This window comes from Myotis yumanensis, unplaced genomic scaffold (genome assembly GCF_028538775.1).
Source record: "Myotis yumanensis isolate MYYU_CA2020_CCGP unplaced genomic scaffold, mMyoYum1.0.hap1 SCAF_5, whole genome shotgun sequence".
NCBI lineage: Eukaryota > Metazoa > Chordata > Mammalia > Chiroptera > Vespertilionidae > Myotis > Myotis yumanensis.
In genome coordinates, this window is record NW_027223756.1 from 106251832 (window position 1) to 106275509 (window position 23678).

At 48.9% G+C, this 23678-nt stretch overlaps 1 long non-coding RNA gene across 1 annotated transcript; it reads left to right on the forward strand.

Moving 5' to 3' along the window:
* The first annotated feature begins 7825 nt into the window (after nucleotides 1-7825).
* On the forward strand, nucleotides 7826-13078 carry LOC139011327 (uncharacterized). The gene is made up of 2 exons (XR_011471595.1): nucleotides 7826-8503; nucleotides 8828-13078. It is a non-coding gene; the product is annotated as an uncharacterized lncRNA (long non-coding RNA).
* Nucleotides 13079-23678: the final 10600 nt, after the last annotated feature.

A 23678-nucleotide genomic window follows, 5' to 3' on the forward strand; every position in this document is an offset into this window, starting at 1 on the left:
AATCCTATATAATAAACGGCTATATGCAAATTGTCCCCTTGACCAGGAGTTCTACTGGGAGTTCAACCCAACCACAGCCCCTCCCCGCAGCCAGCTTCTCCCCTGATCAGCCCCTCTAATCCGAATTGGGGGCAGGGCTAGCCAGCCAACCTCCCGCATCCACTCCCCCTAGCCGGCCTGGTCCGATCGGCTCTGATTGGGGAGTCCGGCTGGACCCCACCCATGCATGAATTCATGCACTGAGCCTTTAGTATATATATATATATATATATATATATATATATATATATATATATATATATAGAGGGAGAGAGAGAGAGAGGGAGAGAGAGAGAGAGAGAGAGAGAGAGAGAGAGATGCTTGTCCAGTGCTTTGTGCTCAGACGCCGCATTTCTTAGGGTTTTTTGTTTTTGTTTTTGTTTTTTTTTTGCCTAGTCATTGACTAAATGCTTTGTTCACTCACAGTTCATTCCCCTGAGATCCACGGTGGTGTGTCTATAATTTTTATCATCATCATCATTATTATTAAACCACTAGTGGCCTGGTGCACAAAATTTGTGCACGAGGGGGGCTGTCCCTCAGCCCGGCCTGCACACTCTCCAATCTGGGGCCCCTCGGGGGATGTCCAACTGCCCGTTTAGATCCACAGGGATCGGGCCTAAACCAGCAGTTGGGCATCCCTCTCGCATTCCAGGACCGCTGGCTCATAACCGCTCACCTGCCTGCCTGCCTGATCACCTCTAGCCACTCTGCATGCTGGCCTGCTCACCCCAAACTGCCCCCTCTCACCAACCTTCTTGCTCCCAACTGCCCCCCCCATGGACCTGCTGGCCCCCAACTGGCCCCCCTGCCAGTCTGCTTGCCCCCAACTGCCCCCACCCTGCTGGCTTACTTGCCCCCAACTGCCCATCCCCCCACTGGCCTGCTCACCCCCAACTGTCCCCCTCCCGCCTGCCTGCCCACCCTGCCACAGCTCTGTGATCAATGCTGTGCAGAGGGAGGACCTGGCCACCCAGTTGGGGCTCTGGGATCAATGGCATAGCAGAGGTAGGTGTTTCCCACCTGGCCTGGGCTCACCATTGATCCCAGCCCACATGGAGGCCCTGCCCACCCTGCTGGGGTTCTGGTATGAATGGCAGAGCAGAGGCAAGCATTTCCCACCCAGCCTGCACTCTGCCATTAATCCCTGGAAGGTCCTGTGGAAGGTCTCCTGGTCTAATTAGCATATTACCCTTTTATTAGTATAGACTAGAGGCCTAGTGCACAAAATTCGTGCACTGGGGAGGTGTCCCTCAGCCCAGCCTTCACCCTCTCCAATCTGGGACCTCTCGGGGGATGTTTGACTGCTGGTTTAACTGGAAGTCAGACATCCCTCTCACAAACTGGGACTGCTGGCTCCCAACCACTCGCCTGCCTGCTTGCCTGCCTGATTGCCCCTAACTGCTTCTGCCTGCCAGCCTGATCACACCCTAACCACTCCCCTGCCAGCCTGATCGACCTCTAACTGCTCCCCTGAAGGCCTGGTCACCCCTAACTGCCTTCCCTCCCCTGCTGGCCTGGTCCCCCCCAACTGCCCTCCCCTGCAGGCCTGGTCCCCCCAACTGCCCTCCCCTGCCTGGTTGCCCCCAATTGCTCTCCCCTGCTGGCCTGATGGCCCACAACTGCCTTCACCTGCTGCAACCCACCTCCTCTGCCAGGACCTGCCTTCTCCGTGTGAGGCGGCAGAGACGCTGGGACTGGCCTCCTCTGCTCTGCATGGAGCTGCGGGACGCCCAGGCCTCACAGCATGGAGTGGCCACCGGGCCTCGCCTTTGCTGTGCATGTGACCATCTTGTGACAGCCATCTTGTGACGATGTTAGGGCGTGATGCATTAGGGTGTGTCACCACCTAGGCTATTATTAGTATAGATTTTTATTGATTTCAGAGAGGAAGGAAGAGGGAGAGAACGATAGAAACATCAATGATGAGAGAGAATCATTGACAGGCTGCCTCCTGCACACCCCCTATTAGGGATCAAGTCTGCAACCCAGGGATATGCCCTGACCGGGAATCAACTGTGACCTCCTGGTTCATAGGTCGAAGCTCAATCACTGAGCCACGCTGGCCAGGCAAGATGGAAGAACTCTCAGTCCTTGGCTTCCACAGATGCAGAGAGTGATGTGATGACAGGAGATGTAGAGCAGGAGCCGCAGAAGCCATGGGATTTGGTTTCTGGGGCCAAGCTGCCTCTCTCCCTCAGAGAGAGTGACTGCAGCTGGCATGGGGAGGGGACGCCCCCAGAAGGGCGTGTTCAGGGGACATTTGGTGCAGAGAACACTGGGAAGAGGGAGGACATCTGTAGCCATGAAACTGTGCCCTCCACGCCCCATGCCTCCTTCTGCCCGAGCAGACGGGCTGTGAGTGGGAGATGGCTCACAACCCGAATGCGAGCCAACGACACAGCACCTGTGGGAGCTCCAGGTACCACCCTGCACTTAGAGATGGGCTGGTGAGTCCCCGACTCCACAGGTGGGCAAGCTGAGCACAGCCGTGGCGAGTCCCTCAGGGCGTGTGTCGATGGGAACGGGAGGGGCTGCACAGCACCTTGGCATTTCATGCCAATTCCAAAACCACGAACTCTGTTCACTCCCCCTCTTCATCTATTCGAGGGGGGAGTCTCGGCCTCAAAGTTTTAGTTAGAGAAGCATAATATCCTGTGGGAGGAGGGAGAGACAATAATGTTTTTTGGCCCATAATTAGAGCTCCCACAGCACAAATTGAACGTAATTTTGTTAGAGATGTGACAACAAGACTAGGAGATTTTCCTGGTGAGAAGACATGGTTGAGCTGGGACGTGACTGAGGTGTGTTCATGTTATGAAAATTTACTAAGGTGTGTGCTTGTGTACATGTGGCTGGTGCATATACTTTCCTACATGCAGGTTACGTTTGTGATTAAAAATAAAACATATGAAGGAGTACAATTATTTCCAGTCTCTGTGTTTTCAATGTCAGATGGTGCTAGTTTTTCTCTGTCGAAAAGAAACAAGAATTTTCTTGCAGTCTGTTTTATAAACAAGTGTTTGTGATGGTTATAAGAGACAGTCTTTTCAATATAAGAGAGTCTTTTCACTGCTTTTTGTGTGTGTGTGTGTGTGTGTGTGTCCCTAGGTTCTAACTCAAGTCCATGCTGTGGGTTTTTTGTGTTTTTAGTTCTGGCCCAACCCTGTGCCTCATCACTTTCCCATCTGCCTTTTATGTCACAGTAGAGCTCTGATAGAATCCCCCTATCAAACACTAAACAAAGGTTAGTCTGCGTGGGAGACATTCCATGGACCATTTAAGGAATGACAGTCCCCTAAGAACTATGGGACATTCACTTTCTGCAGGTGTGAGGCCTGTGGCTGAAACAGCCTAGATCAGTGGTCAGCAAACTGCGGCTCTCGAGCCACATGCAGCTCTTTGGCCCCTTGAGTGTGGCTCTTCCACAAATACCACGTGTGGGCACGCACGTACAGTGCAATTGAAACTTCGTGGCCCATGCGCAGAAGTTGGTATTTTGTGGAAGAGCCACACTCAAGGGGCCAAAGAGCCGCATGTGGCTCGCGAGCTGCAGTTTTCTGACTACGGGCCTAGATGATGGGTGGATACAGGGTTTATTCTGTCAGGAGAAAAGCCACTTGTCTTCACAGCTTCGCACATCCCCCTCCACCGCCCGGCGTAGCCCACGGCGGCACCTGGGGGGTCGGGTTGGAGAAGACTGGGTTTCTGGGCTCATCACACAGCTCTGACTAACAGTGTGCATTGGGGGTGTGCCCAGCTCTCTGCACTTCAAGTGACTTCTCTATAAAAGTGGGAATAAACGAATCTGCATCATAAAACTGTTGCAAGGGTTTCAGTTACACAGTTAAATGTCTCTGCCCTAATATTCAGCACATCAAGATGTTCAAAAGATGAAACACTTTTTTCCTTTCTACGCTTTACCTTTTTAGGCAAAAATATGTCTTTGCAATAGTTTGTGATCCTGCTTGAGTTTTTGATTCACGAGAATCTGGCTTTGGGGATGAGAGGTTCTGGGATATTCATTTATTTCATGAATATATGTGGGTCCATATTTTTTTCTTACAGTTTCTCCTCTCTCTCTCTCTCTCTCTCTCTCTCTCTCTCTCTCTCTCTCTCTCCCTCTCTCCCTCTCTCTCCCTCTCTCCTTTTGAATTTTCTAGGTGAGATATCTATACTAAATGGGTTAAGAAATAATGTTTGTAAAATTCCTTTAATGGGAAAGAAGACATTTTAATATTTGATCTACTATCTTAAAAGAATAGAGAGAGATAGTGTAGATGGGTGCTGGGGTCCAACCCCAACGGGTCCAGGGGTCCCCAAAGGTGTGGACGGAGTCGGCGAAGAAGGAATGACATGGAAACTGGTTTCAGTTCATCAGCATGGCGAGGTTCTCCCTCCAGGATCTCCAGCGAAGTTCTGGTTAGGATCCAGCCAAGTGCTGTGTTCATGTTCTCTTGCTGTGCTAGGGTGAGGGACTGCGGCATGGAAGGGTTACAGAATGTTACAGAATATGCTAAGGGGAGGAAATAAGACATGAGAAATTGAATGTGCTTGGACAGAGGGGGATGTATGAGAAAGAATTGTATTGCCAGGATATGAGGATTGTGTATGTGCTGGAAGGAGGACTGATGTATGAAGAGCGATTGTGTAGAAGGATTGTGTCAGGGTCAGCGAGCATGGAAGAAAAATTGCTAGATTGTCTTAGAAAAACAATGTGATATGATACGCTCCAGCCAGGTGTGACTCTGTTTACCTCCCCTCCGTTCTCATGAACTTTTTGTGAACTTCTAATGAAATGCTTTGTATTCTTTGAACACTGTTTTGCTATAAAAATCATAATGCACGCTTGCTCTTTGCCACATGCCGCGAGGCTTCCCAGAGGGGGAAGGTACGGGCTGTGGTCAGCTGGCCAGCTTAATAAACGGCTTTCAAATTTAAATTCTGAGTCGGTGGTCTATCTCGTTGAGCCAACCCATAACATTTGGAGGCCCCAGCGAGATACCCGGCAGGGGTGAGAGGGACCCCTTGTTTAGGGCTGGAGGCTCTCCCCCGGCAGGGGTGAGAGGGACCCCCTATTCAAGGCAGGAGGCTCTCCCCCGGAAGGGAGGAGAGGGACCCCCTATTCAGGGCAGGAGGCTCTCCCCCGCTTGTCGCCGGGCACTCAGCGAGATACCCCACACCTGTGGAGAACGACTACCAAGGAGGCCTCCAGTCCACCTAAAACTGTCAATTCGGAAACCAAGCCACCTGGACTCTCGAGAGAGGTAAGGGACCGGTCGTTAAACTGGAATTGGGACGTCCCACGGAAGGACCTATACGGAGGGCTGGACGCAGCGGTACTCCTGGTCCTGACCCGCGGCCACGACGGTGGCCGGGGTCCCTGGTTCGTGCGGCTGTAGGCTGCACCGGGTTTGTCTGTCTGGTGTTTATTGTCTTGGTGTTTGTCAAAATGGGTCAAGGGTCGTCGTCTGCTTCTGTGTGCACCCCGCTGCAATGTTTTTTGAACAATTTTCAGGACTTCAAGAAGCGAGCTGAAGGATATGGTCATAATGTTAATGCTTCTGATTTGCAGAAATTCTGTGAAAGGGAGTGGCCCACTTTCCAGGTGGGATGGCCGGACGTAGGGACTTATGATTTAACCACAGCTTTTCGGGTTCACCATGTTGTCTACGGCCGGCCGGGTCACCCCGACCAAATTCCCTATATTCAAGTGTGGGTCGATATTTTGACTGAAAAACCAAGGTGGTTACAAAGTTGTCAGAATAAGGAAAAGAAATTGGGACAGAGACAGACAGTTCTCTTGGCCTCAGCCAAGAAGGGCAAAACTCCCCCTGTTCTGCAGGATACGGGTGAGGAGGCACTCCCTGAGGTCAGACCTCCCCCGTATGCTCCTCCCTCCACCGGTACCACGGTGGCAAATGACCCCGGTCAGGAGCCCCGGCCTCCTCCACAGCCGGTTTCCGTTCCTCCGGGAGCCCCAGTCCAGGGCCCGGCTCCACTTTCCCCTTCTCTCACAAGGCAAGGGACAGCGTATGGAGAGAGAGAAGGAGGGGGGGAGAAGCCGCGGGATCGTGCGGCATCTGCCAGTCCTGCAGCTCCTATATTGCCATTAAGGCAAGCAGGCCCTTTGGATTTGGGTCCGGATGGGCAACCTTTTATGGTTTATGTTCCCTTTTCTACCAGTGACCTATATAACTGGAAGAACCAGAATCCTTCTTTCTCCCAGAATCCACAGGGGTTGATTTCTCTTTTAGAGTCTGTGTTTTTTACCCATCAACCTACCTGGGATGATTGCCAACAGTTGATGCAAACTCTTTTCACTTCAGAGGAGAGAGAGAGAATCAAGGCGGAGGGGAGGAGATTTGTGCTGGGTCCGGATGGGCAGCCTACTTCTGAACAAGACAGGTTGGAGGCTGTGTTTCCCTCCCGGCGACCTACCTGGAATCCCAATACTGAAAGGGGAAAGGAGGCTCTCGATCAGTATCGCCAGACTCTATTGGGGGCCATCCGAGCTGCTGCTCGGAGACCCACAAACCTTTCTAAGGTGACAGAGACAGTCCAGGGGCCTAATGAGAGCCCGGCAGCTTTCCTTGAGAGGCTGTGCGAGGCCTATCGGGTGTATACCCCCATTGACCCTGAGGCCCCGGAAAATCGGAGGGCTGTCGTTGTTGCATTTGTTTCCCAGTCGGCCCCAGATATTAGGAAAAAATTACAGAAGTTAGAAGGCTTTGAGGGGAAATCAATCTCTGAGTTGGTTGAGGTGGCCCAGAAGGTTTTCAATAATCGGGAGGACCCGACGGCAGATTTAAACACCCGGATGGCCAAGGTCCTCCTGGCCCTAAATGAGGAAAAAGGCCCAAGGGGCCGGAGAGACAATAAGGGCAAAAGAAAGCCTCCCGGAAACAAAGAAGTCCGACCCCGGCTTGGGAAAAATCAGTGTGCATTATGCAAAAAGGAAGGACATTGGAAAAAGGACTGCCCTGAACGTACGGGGAAGTCAACTCCCGTGCTGGTGGAGGAGGTGGATTAGGGTTGTCAGGGCTCAGCTGGCCCCCAAGAGCCCAGGATAACTCTGACAGTGGGGGGCCAAAAGGTGGACTTCCTTGTGGACACGGGAGCCACCTTCTCTGTCCTGCAACAGCCAGTGGGTCCTGTCTCTAAGACCAAAATCCCCATCAAAGGGGCAACGGGAAAAGTAAAATCCTACCCATGGACTAAAGGTCGGATTAGTGACCTAGGAAATGGCTCAGTGACTCACTCGTTTCTAGTGATGCCAGAGTGCCCTTGCCCTTTGCTAGGCCGGGACTTGCTGAGCAAATTACGGGCCATAATTTCCTTTGAAGGGCCAGGGCCAGAGATCAAATTGCAAGACCCAGGGACTGCGGGGCTATATCTCCTGACATTGCCTCTACAGGAGGAATATTTACTACACGAGGAGGAGCCGGGGGAAGTCTCAGCAGATGCCTATCTCCAACAATTAAGACAGGCTATCCCGGGAGTTTGGGCGGAGGACAATCCGCCAGGGCTAGCTAAACACCGACCTCCAATTGTAGTCCAGCTGACTAGCAGTGCCACCCCAGTCAGAGTTCGGCAATATCCAATGAGCCAGAAGGCGAGAGCAGGAATCGCCAAGCACATTAAGAGGCTGAGAGAGGCTGGAATCTTGATTCCTTGCCAATCTGCTTGGAACACTCCCCTGTTGCCAGTACAAAAACCAGGGACTGAGGATTTCAGGCCGGTGCAAGACTTAAGAGAAGTAAATAAGAGAGTTGAGACTATCCATCCCACGGTCCCGAACCCTTACACTCTTCTCAGCCTCCTCAAGCCAGAACACCGGTTCTATACTGTTTTAGACCTAAAGGATGCTTTTTTCTCCCTACCCCTGGCAAAGCAGAGTCAACCTATCTTTGCCTTTGAGTGGGTGGACCCAACAGAGGGAGAGTCTGGACAGTTAACTTGGACTAGGTTGCCGCAAGGATTTAAGAACTCACCCACTCTGTTCGATGAGGCCCTAAACCAAGACCTCCGTGAGTTCCGTCAGGACCATCCACGGGTGACTCTGCTCCAATATGTAGATGACCTCCTACTGGCCACAGAGGAGGAACAGGACTGTAAGCAGGCCACTCGAGAGTTGCTAACCGCCCTCGATTGTTTGGGGTATCGGGTCTCAGCCAAGAAAGCTCAGCTGTGCACTACCCGAGTAACATATTTGGGTTACAACATAGAAGAGGGTAGACGAACTTTATCCAGCAGCAGAATAAAGGCCATCTTGTCAATCCCAAGACCTACCACCAAGAGGCAAGTTCGGGAGTTCCTCGGGGCGGTGGGTTATTGCAGGCTATGGATACTAGGTTTTGCAGAAATTGCACGGCCATTATACTCTGCAACGGGGGGAAAGGAGGCCGCCCTGATCTGGACAGAAAAGGAAGAAGAGGCCTATAAGAAACTAAAAGAAGCCCTGGTAAGTGCCCCAGCACTTGCCCTGCCAGACTTAACCAAGCCCTTCCAGCTATATGTAGCTGAGAACAAAGGGGTGGCGAAAGGGGTCCTCACGCAACCTCTGGGACCATGGAAGCGCCCCGTAGCTTATCTCTCTAAAAGACTTGACCCAGTGGCATCAGGATGGCCCAACTGCTTGAGAGCCATTGCGGCCACTGCCCTACTAGTAAAGGAAGCCTCAAAGCTAACCTTTGGCCAAAATCTCCAAGTAGTTGCCCCGCATGCAGTTGAGACCTTATTAAGAAGCCCCCCGGAGAGATGGATGTCTAATGCTCGTATTACCCAGTACCAGGTGTTGCTGCTAGACCCACCACGAGTCAGTTTCCTGAAAACGGCTGCCTTGAACCCAGCCACACTCCTCCCGGACGAGGAGGCAGAGGCCCCTCTGCATGACTGCGAAGAGACATTGACTGCCCTCACTTCTCTCCGAGAGGACCTCGTGGACCAGCCCCTGCAGAATCCGGATGAAACCCTCTACACGGATGGGAGCAGCTTCGTGGAAGGAGGTATCCGGTATGCGGGGGCGGCAGTAGTGACACAAAAGGAGATTCTCTGGGCACAGGCCTTAGGACGAGGCACCTCAGCCCAAAAGGCAGAGCTAATAGCCCTCACTCAGGCTCTCCGGTGGGGAAAAGGAAAAAGAGTGAACATTTTCACGGACAGTCGGTATGCTTTTGCCACAGTACATGTGCATGGGGCCCTATATCAGGAAAGAGGTCTTTTGACATCAGGAGGAAAGGACATTAAAAATGCTTCTGAAATACTTAACCTCCTGGCAGCTATATGGGGGCCAAAGGAAGTGGCGGTAATCCATTGCCGGGGGCACCAGAAAGGAAATAGCCCCGAAGCACAGGGAAATAGATTTGCAGACCAAACCGCCAAGGAGGTGGCTAAAAGACCAGTAGGGCCCTTGGAGGTTCTCGTAGCCCTGCCAGCACGAAGGCTCCCAGAGAAGCCTACTTATCTACCGAAGGAGCAGGAGCTAGCTGAGAGGCTAAGGGCCCGGGAAGGAGAGGCTGGATGGCTAATTCTGCCAGATGGTAGGCCTATAGTACCAGAAGCCCTGGGGCGGACCATCGCTTCCCAGACCCACCAAAGTACCCACCTGGGGGGAACAAAGCTATCAGAACTACTGGGAAGAGAATTCTACATCCCAGGGCTCCAGAAAATATCTCAAGACTTGGCCAGAAGGTGCCAAGTATGTGCCCAGGTGAACCAAGGACCCCCTCTTGTGGCCGCGCCGGGACAGCGATTCCGAGGTCAGAACCCCGGAGAACACTGGGAAGTGGACTTCACTGAGATACCAGGAGGACGAGGAGGATATAAGTACCTGCTGGTTTTTGTTGATACCTTCTCTGGATGGCCTGAGGCCTACCCAACCAAGGCAGAGACAGCACAGGTAGTAGTTAGAAAACTCCTCTCTGAAATTGTCCCCCGGTTTGGCCTGCCACTATATATGGGGTCTGATAATGGTCCAGCGTTTATCGCCAAAGTTACACAATCTATAGTTAAAGCCCTGAGAGTAACTTGGAAATTGCATTGTGTTTATAGACCACAGAGTTCTGGACAGGTAGAGAGAATGAATCGGACCTTGAAGAAAACATTAACTAAGTTAAAATTAGAGACTGGCGAAAACTGGGTAAGTCTCCTTCCTTTTGCCCTCCTCAGAGCTAGGTGTACCCCGTACATAAAAGGACTCACCCCTTTTGAAATTATGTTTGGCAGGCCGCCACCTCTTCTTCCCCGCCTAAGGGAGGAAGAAATTGCCCGGCTGTCTACCCGAAATTTGCTTAAGTCCTTACAGGCTTTGCAGAGCAGCGCCACGTCAGCACAACGGGCGGTGAGAGCCGTACGGGAGGAGGACGTGCTGAGATCCAGTCCAACACAACCTGCCTTCTCTCCGGGTGACCTCGTCTGGGTGAAGCGTCACGACCCTGGCAGCCTAGAACCTAGATGGGATGGACCCTACCAGGTGGTGCTGAGCACTCCAACCGCCATCAAAGTTGCAGGAAAAAGACACTGGATCCATCGTACACAAGTGAAGAAGGCAAACGACAGCATCGAGAGATGGCAGGTCCAGAAGACCGGAGACCCATTGAAGGTCAGACTCACTCGGTGTACATCCTGACTCTTCTCATCTGTGTGCAGCCAGGGATGGGAAATCCCCATTCAGCCAAGAATTACTCTTGGGAGATCACGAGGACTATTGATGGGACTGTTATAGGTTCTGTTGTAGGAGTAGGGGCGCCTGTCATCCGGACAGATCTCTGTAAACTGTTTGGAAAGAACTGGGGAAATTCCCATAGTCAATCCATGTCGACCAGGTATGGCTGGGGGGACCAACCCTGGGCCACCGGAGGCAAGAGTTATGGGTGCGGAACCTTGTCCCTAGAGCAAGGATTATGGCACACTGAACATTATGTCTGTCCCCGGGAAGGGGGTAGTGACTGTGGAGGAGAGGACGACTTCTATTGTGCCTCGTGGGGCTGTGAGACCCTAGCCCTGTGGAAGAAACCTCCCACCGACAAGCTCCTCCGTCTGACCAGAGAGATTCGACCCGGGGCCCCAAGGAAGAACTGCATTGTCGGAGATTGCAACCCCGTCATCCTCATGCCTCTTGCCTGGTGGACTGACCAATGGGAAGGGGGAAAGACGTGGGGGCTAAGACTTTATGTCAGCGGCCGAGACCCTGGCCAGCTCTTCACCATTCAGCGCCGGGCCCTTCCCCGGTGGCTCAATCCGATTGGCCCCTTACTTCCCCTAGACGAACAAAAGAGGCCGAGCTTGCCACAGCATCCAGCCCCAGCAAAGCCTCCTGGTCCCCTTGAGTCACAAAAGCCTGGGAACCCCGGCCCTGCTCCACCTACAGAACAGCTTTTAGGGGCAGGCACAGGAAGACCAAACCAGCAACTGCTGGGAACTCTGGACTTAATGTTTTCTTTCCTGAATCGCACCTCCCCAAACCTAACTGCTGATTGCTGGCTGTGCCTTAACCCTGAACCCCCCTATTATGTTGGGATAGGGGCGGAGGCCAAACTTGGGAGGGACGCTTCTGCCATCAGGAACCTTTCGGTAGAAAGTCTGCCGGACGGACTGTGTATGTGGGGACACAGACAACCAGGACTCACTCTTGGGGACATCCTGAACCCAGGGACTTGTGTGTACCCTAGAAACTACCCCCTCAGCAGTTCCATGTATGGAGATTTATGTAATTCATCTATTATACTTCCAAAGAATTATACGGGAGAGACCCCCACCTACTTAGTAGCTCCAGAGGGGACTTGGTGGGCATGTACAACTGGTATAACCCCTTGCATTTTCTCTCCAGCCCTCCAGCATCCAACAAACCCTGAACTATGCATTCTAACTCATATCCTCCCGCAGGTGTACTATTACTCGGGAGAAGGGGGCCGAGAACATTTAAACCTCGAACCCAAGAGAGTTAAAAGGGCCCCCGTCCTAGTCCCCCTCCTTATGGGAATAGGAATAGCAGGGTCCACGGCTGTCGGAACAGCCGCCCTAGCAACTGGCCACCAAAATTATAAAGAATTAAGTAAGCAGATAGATAAAGATTTAAGCACTCTTGAAAACACTGTTAGCCAACTGGAGGACTCCCTCAGCTCACTTGCAGAGGTGGTGTTGCAAAACAGAAGAGGCCTAGATCTGCTTTTCCTGAAGCAGGGAGGCCTCTGTCTGGCCCTAGGGGAAACTTGCTGTTTTTACACCAACCACTCAGGGGTAATCAGGGAAAGCCTTAGCCAGCTGCGTAAACGGCTGGCTGACCGAGAAGAGGCTAGGAGGGCAGAAGGCAATTGGTATAAGAATTTATTTTCTTGGTCCCCCTGGCTAACTACTCTGCTTTCCGCACTAGCAGGACCAGTCATTATACTCCTCCTAGGGCTAATATTAGGCCCCTGCATTGCCAGATGCCTCCTCAACTTCATACAAAATCGAATACAGGCTGTAAAGTTAATGGTTTTACACACCCAATACACCAGAATCTCAGAGGAGGGTGCTGAATCAAAGATTTGATTCGGGCATAAGACCAGTAGGGAATGTGCTAGGGTGAGGGACTGCGGCATGGAAGGGTTACAGAATGTTACAGAATATGCTAAGGGGAGGAAATAAGACATGAGAAATTGAATGTGCTTGGACAGAGGGGGATGTATGAGAAAGAATTGTATTGCCAGGATATGAGGATTGTGTATGTGCTGGAAGGAGGACTGATGTATGAAGAGCGATTGTGTAGAAGGATTGTGTCAGGGTCAGCGAGCATGGAAGAAAAATTGCTAGATTGTCTTAGAAAAACAATGTGATATGATACGCTCCAGCCAGGTGTGACTCTGTTTACCTCCCCTCCGTTCTCATGAACTTTTTGTGAACTTCTAATGAAATGCTTTGTATTCTTTGAACACTGTTTTGCTATAAAAATCATAATGCACGCTTGCTCTTTGCCACATGCCGCGAGGCTTCCCAGAGGGGGAAGGTACGGGCTGTGGTCAGCTGGCCAGCTTAATAAACGGCTTTCAAATTTAAATTCTGAGTCGGTGGTCTATCTCGTTGAGCCAACCCATAACATTGCTAGGTTCTCCAGCCAGGTTCTCCAGGTTCTCCAGCCAGGTTCAGTCACCAGGTTCTTTAGCCAGGTTCTATCTAGGTTCTTCAGCAAAGTTCTGTCTAGGTTCTCCAGTGAAGCTCTGTAGCCAGGTTCTGTCCAGGATCTTTTGCCATGTTCTCTGGCTAGGTTCTGGTTAGGATCTGATGAGGAGCTGATGAGGAGCTGATGGGGATCTGATGTGGAGCTGATGGGGATCTGATGATTATTGTCTTGTTACATCCGTATTTATACCAGCCGATTTTAATCCTATCAATTTCTATTACAAAGGTTGGGGCGTTTCTTATCTCCATTCCAGGGAGTAAAGATTATGTAGCTTAACTACCCGCCTGGCACTTAATTAAGGGGTTGTATCCCCTCCCTAACCTCAGGGAAAAATCCCCACCTGGGGAAACAACCTTTCTTGGAGAGGTGACCTTGGTTAAAACACATAGCGCCAAGAAGGTGAGCAAACATATTAAGAACAGTATGCCATATATGCCAGGTCCCTTGAAACAGCAAGGATGGACCGGCTCCCGGCAGATGGGAATTTATTTTGTATGTTTAGTTCCTATTTCAAAGTCTCACAAATTTGAACAAATCTCTGTTGAGACCTGGACACGATTGTAACGTTTTTAAAGACATGAACATGTGGCTGCTTTTGATGATAACCAGTTGAATCTGACTTTTAAAACAGTGTCACTGAGGAAGGCTGTGCATGAAATAGTTGGAGGAAAGTTTAGTGCTAAACCATCTCCTCATTTTATATCTAAAAGTCTGCAGGAGCTCTGGCTGGTTTGGCTCAGTAGATAGAGAGTTGGCCCATGGACTGAAGGGTCCCAGGTTCGATTCCAGTCAAGGACATCTGCCTGGGTTGTGGACTTGATCCCCAGTGTGGGCCATGCAGGAGGCAGCTGATCAATGATTCTCTCTCATCATTGATGTTTCTCTCTCTCCCTCTCTGAAATCAATAAAAATATATTTAAAAAAATAAATAAAAGCCTGTGGGAGGTGAAGCAACCTGCCTGAGGTGGCCAGTGAAAGTTGGGGTCAATGGGTCACCCCTCCCTCTCTCTGAGTCCTACGTGATAGAAAGCAAAGAGTCGCTGTGTTATGGCCGGTAAAACTCAGGTAGAAAATGCAGCCGGGCTGAGGTCAGAAAGGCAGCTCTCACTGCACCTCATGCCCAGCCCTGGGAGCCCTGGCACCCTGTACAGCCGGCTCCACTGCAGGCACTGGCCTGGCCTCCTCTCTGGGCAACTCAGGACAGAAAGGCACTCCCGTGACTTCTGGGCAGTGAGTGTCCCCACCCCAGGATGCCTGGCAGGTCAGCAGGCCAGCACATGTTTATTCTGAATACGACTTGCTCTGTAGTCTTACCTAGAGTTTCATTTATTTAGCGTGCCTCTTTGAACTACTTATGTCATATCAGGGAAGATGTCAGCCTGCCAAGCAATCATAACTACAAATTATTATTATTCTAGAGGCCCGGTGCATGAAATTTGTGCACGGGGGGAGGTGTCCCTCAGCCTGGCCTGCACCCTCTCCAATCTGGGACCCCTAGGAGGATGTCTGACTGCTGGTTTAGGCCCGATCCCAAACCGGCAGTCGGACATTCCTCTCACAATCTGGGACCGCTGCCTCCTAACTGCCCGCCTGCCTGCCTGCCTGATTGCCCCTAACTGCTTCTGCCTGCCAGCCTCATCGCTCCCTAACCGCTCCCCTGCTGACCTGATCGCCACCAACTGCCCTCCCCTGGTGGCCTGATCCCCCACAACTGCCCTCCCTTGTCGAGACCTTCCTCCTCTGCTGGGCCTTGCCTCCGCTGTGCACACGGCCATCTTGTGATGGCTATCTTGTGACGACGTTAGGACATGATGCTTAAGGGTGTAACGACCACCTAGGCCAGTGGTCGGCAAACTGTGGCCCCTTGAGTGTGGCTCTTCCACAAAATACCATGTGCGGGTGCACACGTACAGTGCGATTAAAACTTGTGGCCAGACTCAAGGGGCCAAAAAGCCGCATGTGGCTCTCGAGCCGCAGTTTGCTGACCACTGACCTAGGCTATTATTAGTATAGGTTCTTCTTATTATTGTTTGATCACTTTCTGACTATTTGGCAGATATCTTCCTTAGCATCAAACAACTTAGTATAAGACCTTGCAAAGGGAAGTCCTTGGAGGATTAAAGAGAAGTTGAATCTTTTGCTTGTGCACATTTACATGGGCCACTTCTCCAGGTTCCCAAAGAGCTATTTTATTGTGGTCTCACATTTTAAAACTGCTCCGTAAGACTGCACGGCCCGAAGGGAAAGAAAGAAAAATATAAACCACGTGATACCTAAAGACTATTTGCCACGTGGCTGTCAAGATGAATCTAGGTAAACGAGCGAGTTTCTGGTCAGAAATTGCAGTTTATTTCCTAAGTTAAGAACCTCAGCGTGAAATGTAAGTAAAGAGCTACAATTCACTTTAATAAGTCGCGTCGTTAGCAAATCACTTTGCTCTCAGTGTAGGAATAAACACGGCAGCCTGTGGGGACACGCATATGAAATCACTTCTTTACCCCCATCTTGCCACGGAGGATTTGAGGCACCGAAGCCATGATTGAGAAAAGAATTTTTTTTTTTTCAGGAATCAGGCCCCCAACACAACTGCATGTAGCAGTGTGGATACGAATGAAACACACGAAAGCAGCGCGGTGAATAGTTCACATACGTGGCTGCTCTGTGCGTGCGGAAAACTCCAGGAGCTAGAATTATGGAGAGGGTGGGGAGTGCATGTGAAAAGGACCTGCATCCTGTCTCCACTTGGAGTCAGGGGCTCACAGGGGAGACACACGGGCGAGTGTTAGTTATTTCCTGGTGACACGCGGCTCAGCCTGTTCTCATGTCACCTCTTTCTGCTCCTTTCCTCCTGCCCTCTCTCCCCCAAGTAGTCTTCTGCTTGGGGACAGAGTAAATCATCTCAGTGGGTGAACCTTACATCTCTGGGTTCTCCTATTGCACATTGAAGTGGTTAAAGATATGTTGCCTAGTTCTGAGCATGAAGCACAGCTTTAAAAAGACATTCCTTGTTTTGTAGAAAGGATGGAATCTGCGGCTGCACTTGTAGCTGGGTGGTGGCTGTCTGACATGGGACTTCTCCCCATCTGTTGATGGAGAGGCAGCCTGCCCATGGGGCGGAAGAGGTATAGCTCATCTGCCTTCCGTCGCCTCTGGACCTGATTTCTTTTTAAAAAATAATATATTTTTATTGACTTAAGAGAGGAAGAGAGAGGGAGAGAGAGATAGAAACATCAATGATGAGAGAGAATCATTGATTGGCTGCCTCCTGTACACCCCCTACTGGGGATCCAGCCTGCAACCCTGGCATGTGCTCTTGACTGGAATTGAACCTGGGACCCTTTGGTCTGCTTTATCCACTGAGCCAAACCGGCTAGAGCTATTTTGTTCTTTTTGATGCTATTATCAATGGAATTGTTTTTCTTAAGTTCACTTCTAGTTTGTTCATTGCTGGAGTATAAGTAATAAGCTGATTTTTGTCTATTGGTTTTGCTTCCTGCAACCGGGTTGAACTCTAATTGTGTGTGTGTGTGTGTGTGTGTGTGTGTGTGTTTGATTTAAAAACCACCTCATCTGCAAATAGAGAACGTTTTACTTCTTCCTTCCCAATTTTGCTGTTTCTCTTTCTGTATCTTGTCTCACTGCTCTGGCTCGCACCTCCACGTTCATGCTATCTAGAAGTGGGGAGGGTGAATACTCTCCTTATGCCTCATCACAGGGGGCCGTTTTCAGTTTTTCCACCCTCGAGCAGGAGGTAAGCCGTGAGGTTCCATGCTTGCTTGTTTGTTGTTGGTTTTTTGTTTGTTTTCTAAGATGTCCTTTATTCATTTGGGGGAGTCCCCTTCTATTCCTCATTTGTTAAGTATTTTTATTATGAAAGAATTTTGGATTTTGCCAGATATTTTGTCTGTACCTATGGAGATTACCGTGTGGCTTTAAAAAAATCTGCTGTTTATTAATATTCTGTATCACAATGACTGATTTTCATTGTTGAGCCAACCTTGCATTTATGGCTTAAATCCCACTTGGGTATTATTCCTTTTAAACCCCTGGCCTAAACAATGTTTCTATTGGTCTAGACCAGTGATTCTCAACCTGTGGGTTGTGACCTCTTTGGGGGTTGAACGACCCTTTCACAGGGGTCGCCTAAGACCATCGGAAAACACATATATAATTACATATTGTTTTTGTGATTAATCACTATGCTTTAATTATGTTCAATTTGTAACAATGAAAATACATCCTGCATATCAGATATTTACATTACAATTCATAAGAGTAGCAAAATTACAGTTATGAAGTAGCAATGAAAATAATTTTATGGTTGGGGGTCACCACAACATGAGGAACTGTATTAAAGGGTCGAGGCATTAGGAAGGTTGAGAACCACTGGTCTAGACAACGTGTCCTGAGTGTGAGCTTTAGAGCAATCATTCCAAGGATGCAATAGTTGCTCCACGAAAAACAGGTACATGAAGTCATTGAGAAATGATGTGAGTTAAATAGGTGGGTTTTTTTTGTTTGTTTTACAAAAGACTATCTCAGAGAATATAATATACTTTGAAAACCTCCAAAAGGGAGATATGCTATGCTATGCTTTATATTTATCTGGCAAAGGTATTTTGTGAAATTAATTTCCCATCGAATACATCTGGAGAAATATGGTCCCAGGAATTTTGATTAAAGTTCTCTATCATGTAATGGTGACCCAGAAAAGCTTGACACTAATAGAGTCTTCAATTTTTTAAGCATATATTGCAATCTAGAAAAATTCATTCAACATTCAACGAATATGTATGGAGTGTCTGTTATGTGCCAGGTACTCTTCTAGGCATGGAAATATGGCAGAGGGAAAAAATGACCAAAGAAATCTCTACTCTTGTGGAACTGACATTCTGGGAGAGAGGCAAACAAGAATCATTAAAATCATGCAAATTATAAAGTATGACAGAGATCATTGTATGTTATGTAAAAAAAAAAGAAATCAGTTAAGCTCCCTGATATCAATCTTGGTGATAATTGTTTTTGGATTTGACACCCAAAGCAAAGTTAATAAAAGGAAAAATAAACAAGTGGGACTACCTCAAACCAGAAAGCTTCTGCACAGCAAAGGAAGCCATCAGCAAAACGAAAAGGCAGCCTAGTGAACGAGAGAAATTACTTGCAAGTCATATATCTGACAAGGGGCTAATGGTCAAAATATATAAAGAACTCATGCAACTCAATAGAAAGGAAACAAACAATCTGATGAAAAAGTGGGAAGCGGATCCGAATAGACATTTTTCCAAGGAGGAGATACAGATGGCCCACAGGTAAATGAAAAGTTCTCAATATCACAAATCGCCAGAGAAATGTAGACCAAACCCACAATCAGATATCACCCCTCACCTGTCAGAATGGCTGTTATAAACATGACAAGAAATAACACGTGTTGGAGACAATGTGGAGAAAAGGGAGGCCTTGTGCGCTGTCGGTGGCGTTGTAAATTGGTGCAGTCACTATGGAAAACAGTACGGAGGTTCCGCAAACATTTAAAAATAGAACTACCATAGGAACCAGCGATTCTACTTCTGGGAAGTTGTCTGAAGAAAATAAAAACACTTCTTAGAGACATATGTATCCCCAAGTTCATTGCAGCATATTTACAATAATCAAGAGAAGGGAAAACCCCAAGTGGATGGATGAATGGATGAAGAAGATGTGGTGTACATGTACAAGAGAATACTACTCAGCCATTGAATAGGATAAAACCTTGCCATTTGCCACCACATGGATGGACCTTGAGGGCATTATTCTAAGTGAAATAAGTCAACAACAAAGGAAAAGAATGTGGGTGGAGCAGATTATTGTAGGAAAGTCAAGACTTCAGCTTTGGGACATATTGCATTTGAGATTTCTCCTATGAGATCTTTCGTACATGCTAACTCAGCACAGGGGGTACCTAAGACACATGGTTTCTGTGATTGCCTTGATACAGTAGATCTTGACCTAACATCAGTAGAGACACCCACTCACCAGTCCTTTTCGTTGTGAGTAGCTATCGAGATAAGGAATTGAATAGATGCTATTGGTAACATCTAGTATTTAATTTGTATCATCCCCTCCATTTTCCAGGAATTTGATTGATTTTTATTTTATGTTTTATTTTTTAAAATATATTTTTATTGATTTCAGAGAGGAAGGGAGAGAGCGAGAGAGATAAATAGAAACATCAATGATGAAAATCATTGATCAGCTGCCTCCTGCACGCCCCCTACTGGAGATCGAGCCTGCAACCCTAGCACATGCTCTTGACTGGAATGGAACCTGTGACCCTTCAGTCCACAGGCCGACACTCTATCCACTGAGCCAAACCGGCTAGGGCAAATTGACTGCCTTTTAGAACTTGACTTCTTTGTGGACTAAGGGTCTCTTGCTTTAACTATTTTTCGATCCTCTCCCACCAAAACCCCACAAAACAACAACAAAACAAACAAACAAACAAACAAACAAACAAACAAAAAATTAAAATTCCCAGCTGCTTGCACTGAGCTTTGGCACGGAGCTGAGTCCTAACCAGTGAAACAGGAGCGGAAGCGGTGTGCCTCCTTCCCAGGTGGCTCGGGAAACCTTCCACTTGCCGCTGTCTATTCCTCCTCCTCTGATTGGTGGAGACCAGCGTGGCCATATTGGAAAAGACACGTTGAAAAATTTGGAGCCAAAATTGGAAGAAGCGCAGGGAATTTCTACTGGAGGGAGAACTTCCATTTTTGACTTAACACAAGTGGGCAATGTGTCTGCTGCATGTGAGCTGGCAGCGATGTGTAAGGTTATCTGTTATAGCAGCGAGGCCGTTTTCTTCATTCTTCAAAAAGTCGGTGTTAGCCTAACTCCCCCCAGGTCAGATGGTGCTGGTCTCTGGATTGGTCCCTGCGGAGGTAATGAAATGATATCGCACAATTGCATGTGATTCTTAGAATGGCGCGTTCAAATGAGTTCTCTGCCAAGTACAGTAGCTCCAACAAGCTATGTGGGGCTGTTTGCCTTGGGAATGATGACAAGGAATCACAACTAAGAACTCAGTTACTTGGTTGCACTGGTGGCGACCACAGCACAGACCAGAACATTCTCATCATCACGGGAAGTTCTACTGGTTAGGCTGTCCTACGGAAAAAGAGAGTTCATAACACGAACCGATTGCGTCCATAGGCCATTCACAAACCTCACCTTGCTGGCGATTTCTTATTTTCCGCAACCTCCTCAAAGTTCTCAAACATTCCAGAATCCAAGTTCCTCTACTAAGGCGGCTGCCTGCGTTGGAAGTCTTGCCTGCCCCTGACAAAGTGCTCGCTGTGGGAAAAGCCTGAGGAGAGAAGCAGCAGGAGGCACCGAGCCCATGGCCAGCTAGTGAGATCCAGAAAGTGGTCTGGCCCTAGCTAGTTTGGCTCAGTGGATAGAGCACCGGCCTGTGGACTGAAGGGTCCTGGGTTCGATTCCGGTCAAGGGCACATACCTCCATTGGGTTGCAGGCTCCTACTCTGTCCGGGGCCCTGGTTGGGCCTCGTGCAGGAGGCAACCAATTAATATGTTTCTCTCACATCGATGTTTCTCTCTGTCTTTCCCTCTCTCTTCCACTCTTTGTAAAAATCAATGGGAAAATATCCGGTGAGGGTTAAAAAAAGAAAGAAAGTGGTCCCTGAGACACCCTAGGGGGGTCACTTAGTCCTGCAGCTTCCAGGAGGAACCCTTCCTTAAAGCAGGCTCCGTAGAGCTACTATGCAGCCCATCCGTTGGGTGACCTGGCCTAAGATCAAATAGTGTAAGTAGGAAAAGAAATTAGAAGCAGCAAATGCAATAGGACATAGTTCGACTTCAGACCATTCAGTAACAGTGTCGCCTACCCGCCACGGGGGGTGGCATTGTCTCTGCTGCGCCCACACTTACAGGACCAGGAGCCTGGAGCCTGCATCTCTGGGCAATCAGCCCGCCCTGGGGTGTCCCCAAGCCCAGGTCTCCCCGCGCAGCCGGAGCTCCCTCCAGATACCAGCACCTACTGTGAGCTTTCCGCCCGGAATCCTGTCTCAGAGCCAATCAGAACACGACTGGTCCCATCCCAGGGGGTGTCCGAGGCAATGGCACAGTGTCAGCCGCTACCTGTTCCCAAAAGTTCCTATTTCCATTACACATCTACTCCCGCCTCCCTTCTCGCTGACCGGGTCATGGCGGGCCCCTGGAAATAGGTCTCTGACGGTTACCATCTTCTCTGCTTCAAGCTGTGTTCTGTCTCTTTTTCCCCCAAGACAACGAAATAAATATTACATTTCAGAAATGCACGAAGGCCAGCAAAAGGAAAAAGGCGTTTGCACGTGGACGCAGACATAATTCACAGTGGTGTTTAATCTTCGTCTTTTTAAAACAAACTCTCGCTCAGAGAGGGACACTGCAGGAAATGGGAGAAGGAAACAACCTCTCAGACGCTTCAACACAGGCCCAAGCCCTGTCAACCAAGGATTTAACCATTTCACCGAGAACTGGCACTTTTCCTCCCCAGCAGCCCTGAGTTCATGGCTCACTACGGCTCATTCATACATTGCGCTGCGTAAGAGGCGCCAATTTCATCTGGGGTGGAATTAATGAAGAATATTTACCAGAGTACTTCAGGAAATCTTAAATCATTTTTGTGACTTACTTTGAACTAAGAAAATAGAAATATTAAAACTTATAATTTCTGCCCTAGCCTGTTTAGCTCAGTGGATAGTGTTGGCCTGCAGACCAAAGGGTCCCGGGTTCGATTCCAGTCAAGGGCATGTACCTTGGTTGCAGGCTCCTTCTGGGCCAGGCTATGGTCACGGCGAGTACAAGAGGCAACCAATCAATGTGTTTCTCTCACATCGATGTTTCTCTGTCTCTATCTCTCTCTTCCACTCTCTCTAAAAATTAATGGAAAAATATCCTTGGGTGAGGATTAACAAAAAAACAAAAAACAAACTATAATTTCTAATGGTTCCTTCTTAGGCTGCTGTGTCTAGATGCCGCTGGTTGTCCACCAGAGAGCCAGCCACCAGCGCACTCCTGTCCTGGCCAGGGCTCTGGGTTCTGTCTCCCTCTCAGGTTCCCGAGACAAATCGTTGGCTCTCTTCATTAATCCTCATTCACGTCATAATCTTTGCTTTAAAACAGGATTTAAAATAATAGTTGGCATTGTTAGATTGTACATATCTGGCATAGTTGTACCCAGTCAATATTTATTGAATACTGAATGATAATTGAATAAAATGTGGGTCAAAAAAGGTTAAGACTATGTATCTTTATTGATATAATTTATTGCCTGTCTTCCCATCGCACGGATTTTGGATATAGCACTGATGTCATATCTGAGCTATTTGTTTACATGTAAATGCCAAAAATCAAGCCATCGAGACAAGCCATATGCTCCCTGAGTTCCCTTGTCTCCAATGTACCTTCATGAAAATATATTTGGAGAAGAAACTAAACTCTTAACCCCTTTTCTCAATCACATATTACTTTGCATAGTTCTGGTGTTGAGGTCCATTTGGGGGGAAAACAGGGACCTGGGCATTTTGGGAGACCTCCTGTCTTATGATGCTTTATGCTTCGCTGAAACCCACCTCTCTAGGCCGTAATTCACACAAACAAAAAAGAAAGGAGCTCTCTGCTCACTAGTCCTCAGTCATCTCAGGACACGTGGGTAGCTCCTGGCGCTGTCTCCTTGCCTGTACTCTCCATCTTTGCTTCTCTTCATTCCCTCTGGCTTCCGGCCAGGGGGCCACCGCGTTGTTCATGGGACACGAGGGCTCCGAGACGCGAATCTCTCTTACTCTCCGTTCGCAGTTCTCCCCAAACTGTTGCAGGAGGAGGAGGTCAAAGCCACTCACAAATAAACGGAACACTATGAAAGGTGCTTAAATCTCTTGAATCTTACAGTTGTCTACGAGGACAAGGAAGGAACCGTCTTTTTTTTATTATTATTATTGCTTAAAGTATTACAAAGGGTATTACATATGTGTCCTTTTTTTTCCCCGCCCTTGACAATACCCCAGCTTCCCCTACCCCCCAGTGTCTTATGTCCATTGGTTATGCTCATATGCATGCATACAAGTCCTTCCGTTGATCTCTTACCCGCCTCCCTCCTGCCCCCCAACCCTCCCCGGCCTTCCTGCTGCAGTTTGACAATCTGTGTGAGGCAGCTCTGCCTCTGTATCTATTATTGTTCAAAAGTTTATAATGGTCTCTATTACCGTCTTTAATTGGATACTGATCCCCTCACCCCCGCGAGCCTCAGGTCTCGGCTCACATTTTCCAGCTCTTCCCCAGCAGGTGCTGGCCTCGCTGAGCGGAGCGTGCTCAGCCTGTCCCGGAAGATAAACAGTGGAGGATAAACAAAACGCTGCCTCCGGAGAGCAGGGCCTTCCAAGAGAAATAAAGGAGTAGTGTAATCCTCCTACTGGAGTTTGCTGCGCTGCTGGCCAAACGGATATTT